This window comes from Antennarius striatus, chromosome 10 (genome assembly GCF_040054535.1).
Source record: "Antennarius striatus isolate MH-2024 chromosome 10, ASM4005453v1, whole genome shotgun sequence".
Lineage (NCBI taxonomy): Eukaryota > Metazoa > Chordata > Actinopteri > Lophiiformes > Antennariidae > Antennarius > Antennarius striatus.
This window is the reverse complement of record NC_090785.1, coordinates 20,135,829-20,153,293: the sequence shown is the minus strand read 5'-3', so window position 1 is coordinate 20,153,293 and position 17,465 is coordinate 20,135,829.

Here is a 17,465-nt window from a genome sequence, read left to right as displayed (position 1 = left end):
CATTATTAAAGAACCATTTTTGTGCAATTTGCTCAATACCATCACATTCTGCCAAATATAGTCAGCAGTGTGGATCTAATAAGTCATCATTTTAAATCACAACACGAACCAATCTTTAAAAGCTAATTGTTAGTGGGTGGGATGGTGGTGCAGTGGGTAGCGCTGTCGTCGCAGAGACGGACGGTTCCAGGTTTGCGTCCCGCTCTGTGCGGAGTTTGCATGTTCTCCCTGTGTCTACATGGGTTCTTTCCGGGTTCTCCGGCTTCCTCCTACCTCCAAAAACATGCTTTGAGGTTATTTGATCATTTTCAAATTGTCTGTAGGTGTGAGTGTGTGCGAACATGGATGTCCGGGCCTCTGTGTGGCTCCGCAGTGCACTGGTGTTGCCCCCGGAGTTTACCCCGCCTCACACATAAAGCCAGCTGGGAAAAGCTCCAGTTCCAGTGGTAGGAAATGGATGGAATAATTCTTAGTGAAGCCTGCTCTTTTTATTACATGCATGCTTTGTGTTTGAAAGCTCATTCTTTTGTGAATTCTAAATCTTGAAAAACTTGACTATCTTGCTCCAAAAAACCCAAAAAACTATATGGCTTACAGATGGTGTCAAAATTTGTTGCTAAGCCAGTTTATTTTTTTATGGTATGGTTAGACCATAAACTTTTCTTTTCGATTCTTAATCATCTCCATAATGTGAACATTGAGCTTTAATTTTATCCTTGAAGTTTTCTCAATGATCTCTGCATCCCAGCCGGTCCTGTTCTGTTACTGGGAGATGCTTTTCGAATACAGAATCAAATCAAACTAACACATTTTGATGAGAAATATCAAATCAAATCTTGACTGTCATTTAATCAATAAAAGATACCTATATATGCTTTATGATAAAACTTTAACAATTATATACATTTTCAAGTATATTGGATTTATTAACTGTACATTCATTCATTCATTTTTGATACCTGTTTCATTCGCTGTATCAGTGTGCTGGAGCCTATCCCAGCCAACTGGCGGCACAAGGCAGGGGATACTCCAGTGCACTGCAGAGCCATATAGAGACACACAAGAAGGCGCACACACACTCATATCTACAGGCAATTTGAAGCCAGTCAATTCATCTGAAGTGCATATGTTTGGAGGTGGTAGGAAGCCGGAGATGCCGGAGAGAACTGGCAACAAGGCTACCCACTGCAAGATCGTGCTGCCAAAATAAACTGCAAATAAGATGTCTAAAAGCTTTACGTAGCAGAAATAAAACATACATTTTATTAGTTTTACTTTTGATTTGCAGTGAGTTTTATCCTTTGAAAGTGTCAATCAAACTGCTCAGTTTACTTAGAAAGTAATTATTCACCCCCTCTGATTCACAAGTAACTCACTAATTCAAAGATGACAATAATGCTTTATTGTTTTTATTTTTGCTAATTACAGCTCATTTGCAGGAGATCGAAGAATTTATTTCAGCAGCTTAAATGAATAAGAACTTAAACAGAGTATGGCCAAAGGCCAAAACACTCATTAAGCTTATTCACAAATGTCACTCTCACCAGAGAGTCAATCCAGTGTCAAACTAGCTAACATCTATGTGGATCCCTGGCCCATGATCTCTTTGGAGAGTGGTCTGAGGACTAGATTTGGTTGTATTTCAGATGTATGCCATAAAAGCATGTACGCAACAACAATGGAAAGCATCTTAGAAGCCAATCAAACACCACAAGAACAAAACAGCACACACTGGTTATACAAGTGAACAGTTGCTAAGTGGCTGTGCAAACGTGGCAGAAAAAAATCAAACAGCTTTGGATCAACAGACAAAATAAATTTTTTCCTCTGTCTCAGATCAGTGTGTGTGTGTGTGTGTGTGTGTGTGTGTGTGTGTGTGTGTGTGTGTGTGTGTGTGTGTGTGTGTGTGTGTGTGTGTGTGTGTGTGTGTGTGTAGGCTTATCCACAAATAGGAAATGGTGTGGGTTGTTAGCACTCCGGGCAATTCCGCCTTTTTGTGACTATGCATGTGTGTGTAAGACAGAAAGACAGGAACTGAGAGTGTGGGTGTGTGCAGGGTTTGGTGATATTGTGTACATGTGCGTATGAGTATGTGTGTTGTGGTGTGGGGGTGTGTAAGAGATGAGGAGCGAACAGGTCTTTTCTAAATGAGGAGGAGAATGAGCGATCAGGAGAGAATTAGTCATAGAAAGAGATTCTTGTGCCTCTGATATGCAGAATTTCCATTGCTCACCTTCCCTTTTTTCCCTTTCTCTCTGGTGTGTGTGTGTGTGTGTGTGTGTGTGTGTGTGTGTGCGTATAGGCAAATTATATGGTCAAAACTTAATATCCATATCTATCCGGTCAAACCACACCAACTTCCAGTTTAAGCCCCGCATACTCTGAGTACAGATATGGATACAGATAATATGGATGGTTGAACAGATACAGGTAGTGGTGTACTCGCTCATCCCTAATATCTATCTATCTATCTACATATATATATATATATATATATATATATATATATATATATATATATATATATATATATATATATATATATATATATATATATATATATATATATATATATATATATATAAAATGTCCCTCTCACCCTTGTGGGGTGGTATCTGTGTGTCATCCTCAAGCTCGGGTCCTCTACCAGAGGCCTGGGAGTCTGAGGGTTCTGCGCAGTATCTTAGCTGTTCCTAGGACTGCGCTCTTCTGGACTGAGGCTTCAGATGTTGTTCCAGGAATCTGCTGGAGCCACTCTTCCAGCTTGGGGGTCACTGCCCAAAGTACTCCTACTAGCACGGGGACCACATTAACCTTCCCCTTCCACATCTGTTCCAGCTGTTCTTTCAACCCTTGATATTTCTCAATCTTTTCATGTTCCTTCTTCCTGATGTTGGCGTCAGCTGGAATTGCCACATCTATCACCACTGCTCTCTTCTGCTCTTTGTCCACCATCACTATGTCCGGTTTGTTAGCTAGCAGCTGTTTGTCAGTCTGGAAGCTGAAGTCCCACAGGATCTTAGCCTTAATGTTCTCAACCACCTTTGGTGATATGTCCCATTGGGACTTAGGTACTTCTAGTCCGTACTGGGTACAGATGTTCCTGTACACTATCACAGCTACTTGGTTGTGCCTTTCCATGTATGAGCTGGCGAGCATCTTATACCCTGCTACAACATGCTGAACTGACTCTGGGGCTTCTTTACATAGCCTTCACCTTGGGTCAGATCTACTGTGGTAGATATTGGCCTCTATTGCTCTTGTACTCAGGGCCTGTTCTTGTGCTGCCATGATCAGTGCCTCTGTGCTGTCTGTCAGTCCAGCTTTATTCAGCCATTGGTAGGTCTTCTTGATACCAGCCACTTCCTCTATCTGACGGTGGTACATGCCGTGTAGGGGCTTGTCCCTCCATGTTGTCTCCTCCACCTCCTCTTCCTCAGGTTTCTGCTGTCTAAGGCATTCACTGAGCAGTTCATCTGTTGGAGCCATCTTCCTGATGTACTCTTGGATTTTCGATTTTTCATCCTGGACTGTGGCCCTGATGCTCACTAGTCCTCGGCCTCCCTCATTCCGCTTAGTGTACAGCCTCAGGGTGCTGGATTTGGGGTGAAACCCTCCATGCATGGTGAGGAGCTTTCTAGTCTTAATATCTGTGGCTTCTATCTCCTCCTTTGGCCAGCTTATGATCCCAGCAGGGTATCTGATGAATGGCAGTGCATACATGCTGATGGCTCAGACCTTGTTCTTGCCATTCAGCTGACTTCTTAGGACTTGCCTTACTCTCTGGAGCAGGGGTCACCAACCCGGTGCCCGCGGGCACCAGGTCGCCCGCAGTGACCACATCAGTCGCCCGTATGCCAGTTGTAAAAATGGCACTAATTATGAATTAGATCTGTCTAAAATTTTATTTAATTGTGTTGCTACTCTTTTTGAATTACATTTACAGTTATATAAATTTAAAAATGAATACATAAAAATGTTTAAAAAAAGTATATCATAAAAAAAAAGTTTAATATATGAACTCTGACGTAGTATGGGTCGGAGGTCAGTCTAGTGCCCTTGACAAACCAGCTTTGCTGAGAGGAGCTTGTGAGCGCTGCATTTTCAACCCACAAAAAATGGCAGAAAAAAGGAAGAAAACATAATTTTCACATTGAATGGGAGGAAGAGTTCTTTTTTACTTACGTGAAAGAAAACTGTGTGTATCATTTGCGGTGCGACTGTGGCGACGGCTAAGTGGCACAACGTGGAGAGACACCTCACTACATGCCACAAAAGCTACCATGCTAACTACCCACCAGGCAGAGCACTACAGACGGAAAAGCCTGTGAGTTAAAGGCAGCTTTGGGCAAACGGCAGTCTTTTTTTATGAGGCCGGTGAAAAACGCTCAAAAAACAACCAGAGCCTCATTGAGAGCTACACATTTTTTGATAAAGAAGAAGGAGTTCTCAGACGGGGAGGTTTTCAAAGAAGCAATGATGATTATTGCGAACACTGTACTTAAAGACAAGAAGAATGGAAGTGATATCCTCTCCATTTTCTCCGATGTCCAGCTGGGGGCGAGCACGATGGCTAGAAGAGTGTCTGCTATGTCTGGGAACTTGACAGAGCTGCTGGACTGGCGAGGTGCAGCTGGTTTAGCATCCAGTGCGACAAGTCTGTGGACAACAGTAGTACTGCGCAGCTAATGATCTTTATTCGGTTGGTATTTGATGATTTCTCCACTAAAGAAGAACTCCTGACACTACTGCCCACGAAGCTGAAGACAACTACGAGGGGAGTTGACATCTATAACGCAGAGAAAAAAGTACCACTGCAGAAGCTGGTATCGGTGACTACAGACGGAGCTCCTGCTATGACAGGCCAGCATGCAGGATTCATCGCACACTGTAAGGGTGACACAGACTTCCCACCATTTCTGCATTACCACTGCATCATTCACCAGCAGGCAATATGTGCAAAAGTGACCGGCTTTGAGCATGTGATGACTCCCATCGTGAAGATCATAGACGACATCCGCTCCAAAGCAAAACAGCACAGGAGATTCAAGGTGCTATTGGAGGAGCTGTCAGCTGAATATAGTGACCTGTTACTGCACACAGAAATCCAATGGCTGAGCAGGGGACGGATTTTGCAACGTTTTTTGTCGCTTTTAGGTGAAATCAGAGTTCATGCAGTCCAAAGGTGAAGACACCACTCTGCTGGAGGACACTGAGTGGATACTTGACCTTGCATTTTTAACTGACATCACTGGGAAACTACACCTTTTGAACTGTGAGCTGCAGGGCAAATGTAAGACTGTTGCTGACACGATAAGTTCTGTCAATGCATTTAAAGCCAAGATGAGTATTTTCTCCATGTATTTACAGAGGAAAAAGGTGCTGCACTTTCTCTCTGTGCAGTCAGTGCTGAAAGACAATGCTTGTGCATCTGAGACTTTAGACAAAGCTGCAGAAAAGTACTCTCAAGTCATTAACAGACCTGGGCAAGAGTTTGAGAAGAGGTTTTGTGACTTTGATCAGCTTGAGCCATGTGTGTCATTCATTTCCAATCCTTTCATGCAAGTGGATACAAAATGCATTGCTGAGAAACAAAGTGCAACGTTCAACTTGGATGTGGGACAGGTGGAGATTGAAATTGTAACATTGCAAAATGACCTCCACCTCAACCAGGCCGCATCAGACTTTTGGTACCTTGCAGACACTGAAAAGTACAGTGGTGTATGCACAGCAGCCATGAAGGTTGCCAGCATGTTTGGTTCAACCTATCTGTGTGAATCAGCGTTTTCTGACATGAACTTCATTAAGAACAAACACAGAACCCGCCTCACTGATGCACATCTGCAAGATTCACTCAGAGTTTCAGTGTCAACTTACATTCCAGATTACAGTACACTGGTGAAGAGCATGCAATGCCAGGGTTCCCACTAACAAAGAAACAAATGCCAGATGTTGTTGGTGGCAACATGTCATGGCAAAGATAAATTGAAAAACTGTTAGATGTGTTACTAAGTGTAACAGACGTGGTGATTTGTTTTAATGGCTGCAGATATAGTGATTAGTACAGATGTGATAAGATTTATTTTAAAAGGAGTCGATTTTTGTTAAATCTTACATAATTGATAAATTGTATAAACATGGTTCAGAGTTTGATTTGATAAAAACTGTTAGTGGCTAGTAAAAATTGAAAAAAATATTTCCTACAAAATGTTGTGGAAGTGATCATTTGAAATTAAAACAATTGGATATTGCATATCATTAATAATAATATAAAATTAAAGGTACATTGTGTAACTTTGTTATTTCAGAAGTGTATTATCAAAGTGGTAGCCCTATGCATTACTCAGTGCCCTTGAAGTAGCTCTCAGTTTCAAAAAGATTGGTGACCCCTGCTCTGGAGGTATTTGGCTGTGGATGACTTCCTTGCGGCCTCCTCATGATTGCCATTAGCCTGTGGGATTCCAAGGTATTTGTAGCTGTCCTTGATGTCTTCTATCCTGCCCCCTGGTAGGTCAACCCCTTCAGTTCTGATCATCTTGCCTCTTCTTGATACCATCCGCGGCCCAGTGGTCCCCAACCCCTGGGCCGCGGACCACTACCGGTCCGTGGGTCATTTGGTATCGGGCCGCACAGAATTAAAAAATCATTTACATTACTTCCGTTTTATTTATTTCAAAGTCGGAAAGAAGTTTTATTTTGAAAAGTGACGTCTGTCATGCTTGACTGGTCTCGGTCACATGAGAAGTTACCCCTAAATTAAGCGCTCACCACCGGTCCAGTGTATTGGATTGAAATCAAGGCAGATTATCCTGAGATCGCCCAAAAATTATCGCAAACCCTGTTTCCATTTCCAAACTCCTGTCCTTGCGAAGCGGCATTTGTTTGTTTGTTTATTGTCTGTTGATGTCTGCATTTCACATAAAACCACTGCGGATGATTTATTATTAGACTACAGCTGTCCTGGCATCATTAACGATTATAGAGCAAATGAAGGCCGGTCCGTGAAATATTGTCTTAGATGAAACCGCTCCGTGGCGCAAAAAAGGTTGGGTACCACTGATGAATGACATCCCTATGTCCTCGCTGTAGATCCTGGTGGTGTGGATCAGTGAGTAAATTCCTCGCTCGTTCCTGGCATACAGCTTGATGTCATCCATGTAGAGGAGATGGCTGATTGTTGTCCCGCTTCAGAATCGGTATCCGTAGCCACTCTTTGTGATGATGTGACTGAGGGGGTTCAGGCCTATGCAGAACAGCCGTGGTGATAGTGCATTGGTATATGCCGCACTTGATGTTAACTTGATGTGCCTCATATATGGATTAATATTAATATTAATATTGGTTAAAAACAAGATCGCTGAAAAAAAGCAGTCTGGTCGGCAGTTATGCCGCACTACCCCACCAGGGGGCACCCTCTGAAGGCACTCTGGCCAGTCTACACCCCCTAACAATGGTAGTCAAGGGGCGTTGAAGTGCTGTCACTGACCTGGTGTCTGACGGCAGAGCAGCTTGCGGAGAATACCAGTGTCTGGTTATGATAACGTAGCAAAACACAGGGAATTTTCAACAATTCTATTAATAAAGTTTGACTGACTGAGCTACCTCAGTATTTCCCAACCACTATGACGCTACAAATAACCCACTTTAATCTTAATTGGTCTAAAGAATGCCATTGTCAAGTGTCAGTGCTGTAATCTGAAATCTAGTGACGGTACATTCTATTAGTCTGCGGAAACACACAGACAAACTGGCATAAAGGTGAATGAAAGGCCCATGAAGCTGAACTTCCAGCCTTTTCTGAAATTTGAAGAGCTGAGTCCCTGCTAGACAAAAGGTGCCTAGTATGAGGAAAACAGAGCGTCGCACTTGCCAGTAAATTAGTAGCCTGACATTAAAAACTGATTAAAAAATTGTTTAGGACACACAGTGCAGCAGTAAATAGCTGCACCTCACCTCTCACTGGACTGAGCTATCGATCAAAACAAGATTTGATGAATAAACAAAGACAAACGTCGGAGCTTAAATATCTGTTTCGAACTTCAGATCAAGAAATAATCCGCATTGTTCCAATTGAGTGGTCCACTCGTAATGAATTTAACCAGTTTTTAATGTCAGGTTTTTTAATATGATGATCCCCACTTTGACTGCACTTGTATATTTGACTACAGTAACATTTGTGTGTTCCATAAATGTATGTGTGTACGACATTTTTCGTTATGGCATGTGATTGTAGCCCCCGCGACTTTATGAATAGCTCTACATACTGTGTTCTTCCCGAGGTTTTCGGCATCGCCAACAGAATACATAAAAGTACCTATGAATGAATGAATCAATCCATGATTTACTTAAACAAATAATATATTAATGGCATTTTATCTGTGGATTGCTTGTAACCCATCCAACGAGGGATTTAAGGACATCATAATAATTACGAACATCACTAAGAAATATATTAACTGTGGCAAAGAACCTCAGTGCAATGCACACTGTCTGCGGGACTGTCAGCGCGTGGTTGCGGTGTGTTACATTACTGATGTAAGGCTCCAGCAGCTGACAGATTTAATGTAACCCCTCTCCCCAAAACCTGTACCTTTCGTACGGATTACAGCGATCTCTAAATATTCTCTCGCGCCTGAGCGCTCTTCGCACAAGCTGTGCACCAAGATCCACCGGGTTCTCATAAAATGGACAGCCCATTTTCCAAGAGAACTGATTGGTCAGTAGATGGGGCTGTTATACCCGCTGAGCTCTGAATGGTCAGTAGGTGGGGCTGTTATACCTGCTGAGCTCTTATCCTGAATTTATCCTACTCTGGAGCAGGTTAGGTATTCAGCATAGGTTACCGTGACAACGTAGCCTGATAGAAAGTCAGCCACCTATATGGTACCGAAAAGCCAGGGTTAAGCCTGAAGTTATCTTGCTAAGCCATAATCCAGCTTTAAGGTACAGGCCTCTACTCTATTTGGAAAGATCCATGAGATGACTTCTGTTAGGATTTGGCACTATAGAAATAAAATGCAATTTGACTATATTTTTAAATAATTTTGTACCACAGTATTTTGTAGTACTTTTATCAGTAAATCTCAGCAGCTAAGCAAAAAACCCATGCGTGTTGACTTCTTTCTAAGATGGCAAAGTTTTCAAGTGATCAGGTTTTGTTGATGAGGCTCAGAATGGCCTTGTTGACATAACAATAGGGGCAGTTCACAATTGATTAAAGGTACTCACAGGGCCCGTTTCACAAAGGCAGGATTAACATACCCTGAGGTAAACCTGTGGTTCTGGGTTGATTTACCCTGAACTTGAAAAACCAAGGATTTTGGTTTCACAAATGCTTTTCAGGGTTAGTTTTTCTAACCCGGAATAGGGTGACCCGCGGTTTAACAGGTGCGACAACTGTAAAAAAAAAGCCATCACCATTGGAGCCCCAATTTGACGATTCACCATGACAACAGACGAGACACACACCGCAACGCTTTACGGCAGTCGGAGTACAGCAGCTGCAAAGAGAGAGATGTTGTTGGGATGAAATGCTGCTCAAGTCAATGCGTAAGTTTAAACGTAGTCCATTGCACTCACAGTAAAAATACGTATGTAAACGGCTTCAATTATACAGTATGTAACCGGGTGGAAACACGAAACCTAACGATTGCTAAAATATGTGGGAAGAAAAAACGTTAAAATATGTGAAACATATTAAGCTTATGTTTTTTTCATTTAGAACACCTTTTTTATTTGAATTCATACATTTATCATTCAATCCTTCTTATTTTTTTTTTCATTTATAATTTCATTTTATCCCAGAGGTCTTTTGCTTCAGTAGGTGGTCCTGTGAAGAAAAACTTTAAAAAGTGATTCCATTGGTTCGTTTCAGTTGAGCTGAGTTGCTATTTGGCTAGGACAACGTATGTCCCGCCCCCTTTCACGCGAGAAACGCGGTAATAGTGTGTGAAAACGAAACAAACTGAGAGCAGCAAGACGGTAACAGAGACACGGAGAATTTATGTGATAAAACTTGTAAATTCTTTATGTTGGTATGAGAGACTGTGCGAGCAGATAAAAGTTGTGAACCACTGAAGCGACCCTGGGAACATCCAGTGGTTGTTTTATTACTTTCTTGTCCCGGTGAGTACTAGCTGCATTAGCAGATAGCTCCGCAAATTAGCCCAGCCTCGTGGTGTGTTAGCCACCTAGTGGGGCGTAAGGTCGTAAAGTGTGGTATTTTTCTAATGATTGCGACGGAAAACCGGGAATGTGTGAACAAAAAAATGAGTATGTGTGCATGTTATTTACATATTGCAAGGAGAGAAAGACACTGTTAAGCTGAGGTTCATGTCTTATGAAGCTACAATTTATAGGCAAGCACAGTAATGTGATGAGATTTATTAATTTTATGTTACATTATACAGCATATAGTGTTTCAAGATTAAGTCTGAATGGTTTAGATCATTAGTATGTGCGTTTCTGATTGTTAATCTATAATTTCATGATTTTGTTTTAACTATATAACAGTGAAATGGACATTTCATGTTTATACATTCAATGCAGCAGTTATCTTTTAATAAGTTAACCATGAAAAGTTGCACTTTACCTGGATACTGGAAAAAGAATAAAACTACAGTTAATAGAGTTTGAACAGAGTTATATCAGCCCTGTTGTGTTATACAGGCTGTTTTTTTTTTTTGATACCCTGAGATTCTGGACCCTGGATTGGGAATGATTCTCTCTCTGACGAGGAGATGGCGAGCTACCCGAGTGAGCATCTGGACTATGGAGGGACCTTCCCATTCTTCATGTGCTGTCCTGCCAGAGTGGTAGGGCTGAGGAAAGGGACTTCCTAGGACAGTTGAACTGAACTATTTTTGGGAAAGATATTTTATTTTATTTCATTAAGGTTGCACCCAGTAACTAAAGTGACTGCCGGCAGTGGTTATAAATTGTTTATTTGTTAAAAGTGTTAATACAGTGTTACTGAAACTGACTCGTGTGTTCTCCTTTCTTACTCATTGCGTGTCCAACCTTTTTCCAACCTAGCCCTAAAAACCTAGTGTGTACTTTACCTGTAAAGGGGGTTACAAGTAGTTTATTAATTTATTTTATTTAGGTGCGATCCAGCGAGGGAGAAGCGCACATGTCAGCAGCTGAGAATGAAGTATACAAAAGAGGGCTGTCAGCTTAACGCGTGAATTAGATTAATTAATTATGCTGCAAATTAACGCGCTATAAAAATTAACTCAATTAATCGAGAGTGGCAAGTCAATCGGCACGCATTTTAAATTTGGCTCATTGAGTGACCCGTAGGCTGCAGTGGCATGTCACTTCGTACCTGCGGCAGTAGTCAAAAGCAGGGTGACTAACAACAGAGATGGACGCGACACAGGAGAGCGAGCCAAGCCCACTCGGGTGTTTTTGCCAAACATACATGAATCACTGTGTACGTTTGACACATCGTGTCAATTCGTGATGACACTCCCCCCTTAGCCATCACTGGCTGCAGGTGATCATGCTACATCGATTAGCCTACCTGTGCTACATGGGATTTTGCACACTCAGTAGCCGATTTATGCCTGTCATGATGGTACGTCATCTGATTGCTTTCTTATGTGGCAGGATGATGTGTCTCATCTGTGTTTAATTATGAGCTGCTGTGTAGAGTAACTGTCAGCCAATGACCTTATGGTGGCACTCTATAAAAGGGAGTGTTGGCGGCCTCCCCTCCCTCTTGCTCTGGCCGTCCTTGTCACTTCTGGGTCCTGTCGTTCCCTCCCTCTCGCTGTTACCTGTGCAGGTATGTTGGCAGTGGCTGCTAGTAATGCCCATTCAATATTGTTGCACTGATTTGCCTGGAACCAGACAGGGATGCCCTCTGTCTCCCCTATTGCTCGCAATATTTATTGAACCACTGGAAGTAGCAATACGTCAAAACCCACATATTAAAGGTATCTGCTCTCATGTATAGAAACACAAAATCCTGATATTAATATTACATATTAACAGAGAACTCGTGGAATCCTGCAGTCCACAGCTCACTTTATTCTTTTCCCATGGGTAATATTAGATATATGAGTATAAATATTTCTAATAAAGTCTCAGAACTAGTCCATTTAAACTTCACCCCACTTTTAGAAAAAGTCTCTGGTGATCTATGGTGGAATAACCTTCTCATCTCCCTTCTGGGAAAAATAGCTACTGTTAAAATGAAAATATTACCTCAAATCAACTACCTTTTTTCCATGATCCCGTTTAAGCCAACATCAAAGTGGTTCCAATCATTAGACTCTGCCATTGGTAAATTCTATTCAAAAAACAAAACAGCTAAAATTAGCCTGACAACTCTCCAGAAAAAGAAATCTGAAGGTAGTCTGGAGGCATCCAACTTCATGCAGTATTACTTAGCAAACCAACTACAATATCTGATCAATATATTGATATTGATCAAGAAATCCTGATGCTTTACCGGTTTCTGAAACATGGCTTAGAAGGAGCATTGCGGATGTTGACACTTTAATTCCAGGTTATAATGTCTTTCGCCAGGACAGAGCTACCAAGGGTGGGGGCGTGGCTCTTTGTGAAAGAGCATCTGCAATGCTCTATTTTATTGTCAAAGTCTGTTCCCAAGCATCTCAAACTGCTGGTGTTAAAAATCAATCTGTCAAACATTTTTTCTCTTTCTGTTGCTGTCTGTTATAGACCACCCTCTGCCCTACTATGCTCTCTAGCTGTACTCACTGATCTTCTTGCCCCGTACATCTCCTCTGAGTTAATTCTACTGGGTGACCTAAATTGGGACATGTCTAGCCCCCCAGATATGGTCATGCAACAATTTGATGCCCTAAACCTCTTCCAAATTATTTCAGAGCCCACCAGACATAATTTGAAATCTCCATCTTCTGCATCACTGTTAGATGTGATCCTCACAAACACCCCTTCTAATTATAAATCTGGCGTCTTTAGTCAAGATCTGAGTGATCATTGTGCTATTGCCTGCATACGCTCTGGTTTCTCAGTTAAATGTCCACCTGTGACTGTAGCCAGATGCTCCATGTAGAAGTTTAACCGAGACGCCTTTCTCCATGAAATTACTGCAGTGAAATGGGATAGAATTAATACGTTTTCAACTATGGATGCTGCCTGGTCCTACTTTAAGTTGACCTTCAGTCAGATCATCAGCAATCACGCTCCTCTCATAAAATCTCAAATCAAAGATCACTGCAGCCCCTGGTTTTCCCGTGACATAGCCACATTAATCCACCAGAAGGACACCTTATGGGGGGAACGGGAAAGCCCGTTCCTCCTAGTCACCTGTCGACTGGCTTGCCTTTAGGCAGTGTAGGAACAAATGCACTCAGGCTGTCAGAAAAGCCAAAGTCACTCATTATCTGGACAAATTTGCATCCTGTGGTTCTGGTTCCAAGACAATTTAGAAAACGGTCAAGTCCGTGGAAAATAAGCTTGCCCCACCCCGTTTTCCTAGTGCAATGACCTTTGGTGACTCTGTTGAGTTTGTGACCAGCTATAAATACCTCGGTCTCTGGTTGGACTCATCCCTCTCCTTCACCACCCACATTAAGCACCTGCAATCAAAAGTCAAAGCTCGCCTGAGCTTCCTCTACCGGAATAAGGCCTCCTTCACCCGTTCAGCCAAACGCACGTGTGGTACACTCAAAATATATGGTCATATTTGTTTTTATTGTTGGGGATTAATTTTACATGTTATTTTACTGATTTGTCAGCACTTTATTTTCGCCAATTCTAATTGATGAAATATTTTTATATTAACGTCTGTCCTCCCAGATAATAATTTTGTCTTTATTTTGAGACAAAATAACTCAGGTAGCAGGGAAACAGGAGGGTGGAACCTAAGTGCGGGTCGCGTTGCACCCAGGTGACTCTAGGTGATGGACCTCGGCAACTCTCCTGCAGAACATAGTGGAGATGCAACAAGGGTGTTTCGTCTCTCTCATTCCTGTGACTGTTTTCCTGTGTTTTCAGGTTAGTATACTGTGACAATCACAAAATGACTACCTCCTAAGAGTTAATTATTTTTAGCATAATTGACATGCTTTGGTGGCGTTTCTCAATGTATAAAAGTAAGTTTGATGTTAGTTAGAAAGCTCCGCCTAGCAAGGAAAACCGCTTGGCGGGAGTTTGAGAAAATGGCACCTACCTGTTAAATATTAGGCAGAGTTCATTTGCATATGTGCACATTGCGTGGCAAGATTTTAGTTGTTTTCCCTCTTTTGGCCCTGCACACCGGACAATCATTGTAAAAGGAGTGTTTCTGTTGGGATATGATTAAACTAATACTATAGGATCTTTGTTTACTGTGGTGCATTATGGAAATTACTTGAACAAGCCAATGCATATATTTTTGAATGGGTATTTCCTGTTTATAAAAAGCACTTTTAGTTTCATGTGCCTTTCAGGAATAGTTACAGTATGAAGGGTGAAACTGCATTATCTTCAGTTTTAAATGTGTTAGTTTTACTGTATATGAGTCCATTAACATTCCCTATGCAATGAGTTTACTGTTTTAGATTATACCAGTCTTATACTACTGTAAGTAGCTTTCAGTGGATTTTGGTACAGTAAATATGAAAATGACTTTAGAGCACTATATATCATAGTAGCCATGGTAATAGCATAAATGCCGAAAATATGCTTTTGGGACAAAAGTAATGTACCATCTGAATCCCTCTGGTTCATGTTTATTTATTTTTGGTTTATTTTGAGTTTTAAGGGGAAAATCTTAAACTGACTGTGATGTGAGATGGAGCGCAATACACTGTGTCCAGAAGTTGAAGCATGGACATATGAGAGCCACACAATGGACATTGAGACATGAACTTTGTTGTATTAGAGAGAGATTAGGGACATTAATGTTTATTGTAATGTTGTGAATAATTGTAAAATAAAAAGAACATACTGGAGATGCAACAAGGGTGGTTCGTCTCTCTCGTTCCTGTGACTGTTTTCCTGTGTTTTCAGGGTGCGAGGCGTACAGACTGGACATCCCTCCACACCAGACGGCTCCACCACTGGCTTCACCTCATTTACAAATCCATTCTTGGAAAAACACCTCCCTACCTCTCCTCCCTTCTACACCACTCCCATCCTGCCCGCAATCTTAGGTCCAGTAAGCTCATCAAACTCTCCATCCCTAAAGCCAGTACTGTCTTTGGTCGCAGTGCCTTTCCTGGGCTTGCGCTAGCCATTCGCCACTTCGCCATAGGCGAATTCAATTCCAGATTGGCTACAATGCTTTTAGACTGTGAAGCCACAGTGGCTTTCTTATTTTTACGGAAAAAAGGCTAAAACTTTTTCGCTCACTAGCGGCGCCCGCAATTTGCACAATTTCCGCTAGCGAGCGCCGCTACTTCCCCTAGCGAACGGCGCTAGGCACCGCTATTTCCGCATGGCGACGGAATTTAGCCGAAGCATGCCGACGGAAATAGTTGAAGTGACCCGAACGCTCCTGATCATTAAATATGCACTCGGGTCATGACCTCCTTCCGTCCAATGAAAAACAAAAATATTGTTTTTTTACAAGCTGAACCCGCAAATTGGTGTACGACAAGGTGAGGAAGATCGATCAAAAGAATCCAGTATTTTCTAGTAGAGTTTGTGTTAAAGTCCTCATTAATAAACAAATGGTGAATGCTGAGAGGGGGGAGGAGTGGTGACAGACCGATCAGAAGGTAAATGAAAGATATTATCAGTACTTGTTTGTAGTCTTAGACTTTTGTTCCCTATGACCGGCAGGAATAACCAGCGATGAATGTAAATATGTATTCACCTCGCTTGGTATTTTTCATGCCTTTTCAAATTGAAATGAAAAATCATGTTATTGAATTAAAAAATAAAAAACAAAATAAACTATGGCATACCAATAGTGTTGGTGGTGGTCAAAGTTGAAATGTCTTCTAGTCCAAGTAAAACTTACAAGTAAACATTGAGTAATATTTTGTATGACTGTATCTTCACATAGTGAATGGAAGTTTTCAATTGTTGAATCTCACATTCATACCTGCATAAAGTAGGACAGAAATAAAGATAGTTCAGCTTGAACTGTTGACTTAAGTGTATTTTTGTAGGTAAACTGAACAGAAGACCCCCCCACGCCCTCCCGCGACGAGCGTTGCTCATCCGCCCGTGCGCCACTGTCTTGGACACAGAATGTGGCTTTCTGTGGCTTGCTCAATTCTTTTACACTGAGCCACAGTGGCTTAGACATACTAGCTCCTAGTGCAAGCCCAGCTTTCGATTTGCTGCAGCTAATGATTGGAACACTTTTCAAAACACCCTCAAACTCACTGTCCCCATATCGCTCACTGCTTTTAAACATAACTTGTGAAATTGTAGCTGACAGCTGCACTTGTTGAGTGTCTCTCTCTCTTTCTCTCTTTCTCAGTCTCGTTCTCGTTCTCTTTTGTATTGTATTTATTTTTCTTAAATTTTCTGTGTAATGTATATCTTTGTGTTTATTTTAGCCTTCCTCCCCACCCCCACACCTCTAAGAGCCACTGCTCTTTGTTCAGGCTGTATTTGTAAATAAGAACCTGTTCTTAATTGCTTGCCTGGTTAAGTAAAGGTTAAATAAATAAAGAGGATTCATCCACATGAGAATTATAACTCCTGGCTGGAACTAAAAACAGAGAGACTGTAATCACATCAATCTCTCTGATCTTCCCTTTATAACCTCAACCCTTAAACAGTATCCTTGCTTCAAGAATCCTTTGATGGCCTCCACCTGGTCTGCTTGGTGGAAAACCCTTGATATTACAAGATCTCAGTTACAACCTGGTATACTCTCACCTGGACTTTATTAACAATAAAATATTTGCCCATTTTAATGCATGGGCAAAGAAAGGGGTCACCCACCTCCATCACCTTCTTCAAGGTAATAGACTAATTACATTTACAAAACTGTTTGAAAAATTTGAAATAAGAAATGGAAATTTTCTCCAACATCTGCAAATAAAGAAGACAATCATAAGGACTTTCCGAAGCTTCAACCAACCACATTGCCACCTGATTTAAAGCTACCTGAATTCATCAAATACATTATAAAGTTGTCCCCAAAAATCTTTCAAAGATATATAGATCACACTCAAAAACTGGCTCTGTACATCTACCAAGTGCAAAATGTGAAAAAGATTTAAACATATCTTGATATGAGGAAATACATTTAAGATGACAAAGACTTCTAACTTACACCTAATTCAACTGAAAGTACTTCATAAAGCACATGTAATGCTACATTATTTATTTTTTTCCTAAATAGGATATACTGTATGTACCCAATGCACACAAAACACAATCGACACTTTCGCACTCTTTGGCTATGTTCACCCATCCATCAATTTTGGATATCAGTAACTCAGAAACTGTCCTCTATGTTAGACTGCAGCATTCCACAAACATCTGCCTAATTGGTGATCTAACAGAAATGGCCTTACCTCACA